This window comes from Triticum urartu, chromosome 7A (genome assembly GCF_056163025.1).
Source record: "Triticum urartu cultivar PI428250 chromosome 7A, HENAU_Tu73, whole genome shotgun sequence".
Taxonomy (NCBI): Eukaryota; Viridiplantae; Streptophyta; class Magnoliopsida; order Poales; family Poaceae; genus Triticum; species Triticum urartu.
The window spans coordinates 290,253,216-290,257,370 of record NC_141879.1 but is presented as its reverse complement, the minus strand read 5'-3'; the positions used below and the strand labels follow the sequence as shown (position 1 = coordinate 290,257,370).

Below are 4,155 nucleotides of genomic sequence, written 5' to 3'. Positions count from 1 at the left end.
CAGTATTTCCGTACTATGGCCGCCAAGTCAGTGAAGTGTGCTATGTCACGGCGATTTATGGCGTTGAGGATTCCCGTGTCCGTGCAATTTTTGCAAAAGAGTGAAATTGCGTCTTCCTCGCGACAGTCCTTGACCTTGTTCATTACAAGGAGGAATCTGGCCCAATAGTGATGTACTGTCTCTTGAGGCGCTTGCCTAATGTGGGAAAGATTGCTTGTATCTGGGTGGGTGGGTGGATTTAAGTCCAGAACTTGACCCAATCTGAGATCCCGGGGCAGGGGAGTTTCCGATCTTGGAAGTTCGGGCTCCGGGATGTTGCTCCGTGGGTTCGGTATGCGACCTGATTCTAGGTACAGGGTTAGGGCGATGTCCTCCCGTGAGCGGGTATCCGGCTCGGAGAGCTCAGGAATCCGGACATAGTTCGTCCTCAGGATAGAGGGAGAACCGCCGCATTGCTCCTCCACCACCGCTATTTGATGGGTGACCGGCGGAGAGTTAATCTCCCTTTGGTCAGGTTTAAGCCCGATCCGATCATAGTCCGTAGCGACTCCCAGAGCGGCGATGCGATCCAAGACCTCGTTCAAAGAGGAGAGCTCCATTGGGTCCATCTGCTCGGCGAATCTTGAGCCGATGTGGAGGCTATTTTCGATGACCCGAGAAGTCATCACCGGCACAACGGCCGAGCGGGCGGTCATGACGAAGCCGTCTAGTCAGAGAGTTTGGCCTACAGCCAGGGCTCCCCCAGAAGTGATGTTGTCCTTGACAACGAGACGAGCCATCCCTCCTTATGATGACGGCACAGTGGAACTCTCAATGAAAGCACCAATGTTGGTGTCAAAACCGGCGGATCTCGGGTAGGGGGTCCCGAACTGTGCGTCTAAGGCGGATGGTAACAGGAGGCAGGGGACATGATGTTTACCCAGGTTCGGGCCCTCTTGATGGAGGTAATACCCTACGTCCTGCTTGATTGTTCTTGATGATATGAGTATTACAAGAGTTGATCTACCACGATATCGTAGAGGCTAAACCCTAGAAGCTAGCCTATGGTATGATTGTATGTTGTCCTACGGACTAAACCCTCCGGTTTATATAGACACCGGAGGGGGCTAGGGTTACACAGAGTCGGTTACAAGGGAGGAGATCTACATATCCGTATTGCCTAGCTTGCCTTCCATGCCAAGGAGAGTCCCATCCGGACACAGGACGAAGTCTTAAATCTTGTATCTTCATAGTCCAACAGTCCGGCCAAAGGATATAGTCTGGCTGTCCGGAGACCCCCTAATCCAGGACTCCCTCAATGAGTACATCAACCGTGTTGTCATAACGCTTCCTCTTTCGGTCTATGAGGGTACGTGGACAACACTCTCCCCTCTCGGTGCTATGCATCACCTAGATGGATCTTGCGTGTGCGTAGGAATTTTTTTGAAATTGTCGCGTTCCCCAACACCTGTATGGCCTGACAGAAACTAGTCTTGCACCTGGAATCAGAGGAATATGGTGGTCTTGCATTCTTCTAGGAGGAAGTCCAGTGGGGGCCTAAAAAATTGTAGGAAACTTGTCCAACACTACTTGCATTTTAGGAAAAACTAAAGAATTGGCAGAACACTGAATCAGGGACAAGGATATCACTGTAAGTGCAAACTCAGAAGGCAACAGGCCTTGCAAAGTAACTGTTCTGCCAGACTGTTGAACTGACATCCACTTTTGAATCCAATCAACTTGCATAGGACTATGTTGAGCCAACCAGTCAAGGCCCAAAATACCATCATAAGTGGACAACTATAAAAGCCTGAAACCAGAAGAGAAAACAGCATCACAACAACTCCATTTGCACTATCGTAACATCTGAGAATACTGCAACGATGCTCCTCCAGCCACTGTAACAGAAACTGCAGCAGTATCCTGGACATCCACCAACATAGGAGCAAAAGAACTATCTATGAACGAATGAGTGTTGCCTGAGTCCACCAATAAAACTAGAGTGTGCCCTTGTAACTGAATTTCCAACTATAGGGATGGAGCATTGGGGTCCTTGCCCACGGCAATAGCTGATAAATGCATACCGTGAACAGAAGCTGTATCATACTCATAACTATCTGATTGGACAGATTCCATCGACTAAACATGATCGATCAGTTCTTGCACAAAATGCAACTGGACCGTTGACTTACACACATGATCACGAGACCATTTTTCTCCTTAAACGAAACAAAGCCCTTTAGACTTGCGGTAAGCGTGCAGTGCAAACCACTTATCGTCAGCTAGTGTTGTTTTCAGAGTTTCAGACTGACGCCGATCTTCACTGACACGGGGCTTGGGAGAAAGAGGAAGTGGGAATGGAGCAGACCTCATTCCTGCAGACGAGTTGATATGTGTTACTCCTTCCCCAAGATCCTCGTGCAGTAAGGCCAAATCATAGGCTGAATCTAGATCCTTGGGCTTCTAAAGTGCCACTACAACTCGAACACCTGGTTTGAGTCCATCTAGGAAACGAGTGGTGTAGTGTAAAGTACTAGGAACTTCCTCATATGCATATAACTGATCATACAAGTCAACGAATCTATCCACATAATCAACAACTGTTCTAGTCTGGGATATACGAAAGAGCTAGCAGAGCAGTGTCTGATGTTAATTTCTGCCAAAGCCACTCTGCAAACTACAGCAAAATTTAGACCAGGACATATTTGGAGACCTACATTGCACTGATTCCAACCATCGAGTTGCTGCTCCGTCAAACTAAGACGTCGCTAGCGAGATCCATCTGTACTGTGGAGTATTCCAGAGTTTGAACTAATCTTCGCACCGGGTTTGCCACAACCTCGGGTTCGCGCCATCGAAACAAGGAAGATCAGCATGAACACCAAACAAGAACACATCAGCAGTATCTTGGTAACCCTAATCACCGATAGGAGGAGAACGAGCACGGAAATTAGAATCACGCGCACCTCTGACCGGAGGAGGGACATAAGTGTTATGTGCCTTCCCTTAGTGTTCCTGATTGATGCCAAGGGAGTCGGCAGCGGCACCGCAACCACTCCCAACCATCCTTGATGATGAGGGCTCGACGCGCCCAGTTGGTTCCCTCGGGCGCTCGCCGCGGACTTGCTCGATCTCGAGCACGAACTCGTCCCGCATGCCATCCACCCGCGCCGACAGCAGAGCGTCGAGCGCTGTCGTGTTTGCCTGGATGAGCTTGTCGACGGCTTTGAGGAGATTGTCGTCGTGCTCCTTGAAGCGTTGGTCCAAGTCGGCGGTGAAATCCGCCCGCAAAAGCGCGTATAGCCGCGCCCTTCCTCGGACAACTTGTCCATCGCCTCCACTCGCCGCCGATCTCGCCACCGCGTCCCGTGGTGATGCCGCGGAAGCTCGAGGACCGCCGAATCTGATACCAACCATAAGCAGCACACTTGGATCAGGGAAGATTAGGGATTCGAATTCGAATTGGGGAAAAGTATTCGGTAGCTATCCACCCATCCACCCTCACAGCTATTCGTTTACACCGGCCGAGCCGTCATCCAATTCCTAGCAAACAAATTACAGAGTGAGGTCGATGCCTATTTAAACCAGTGACTGTTAACACACTTAATGGGCCAGGCTGTAGTCCTTGAGCCATAACGGTGGGTTGGTCATTCGCTTGGGCCGCCGGGCCGGCCCATCACCTCGCTTGAATTCTTCTGCACCATCTTCAATTACCGGATCCGCTATAGGGCCTTGATCGGCAACAGCTTGCCTCGACTAAACCAGCAGTTCAGTCCCTTCCTTGGCGATGCTGACAACGAGCTCCTGCTAGTAGCGGTCATAGGCGTGCGGGCACGGCAGCATGCATATATTCCACGGGCACGAGCGACCACAGCTAGCTCATGCAGGCGGCGTCGCCGGCGCGTAAGCTTCCACCTGGGAGCAGCCTTGGGCGTGAGTTCGGGCGTGGGAGCTGGATCCTCTAACATTCAAAGGGAAGTCAGGTAAGCTACAGTAATCTTAGCCCATGAACAGTGCTCATTTAAATTTCAAAAGATGGGTTTCAATTTCTAAAAGATCAATTTCAATTCGTGACATACCAAGTTCAAATTTTTTTAGAAGACTAATTTCAATTTTTTTTAAAATTCATTTTCAATTTCATAAGCTCCCTGACTTTCCTTCTCTTTTTTACACAAG

At 49.7% G+C, this 4,155-nt stretch overlaps 1 pseudogene; it reads right to left on the bottom strand.

Annotated features, from left to right (window-relative positions):
* Nucleotides 1–1,833: 1,833 nt before the first annotated feature.
* Nucleotides 1,834–3,311, bottom strand: LOC147959341 (uncharacterized; annotated as a pseudogene).
* Between the last annotated feature and the right edge of the window lie 844 nt (nucleotides 3,312–4,155).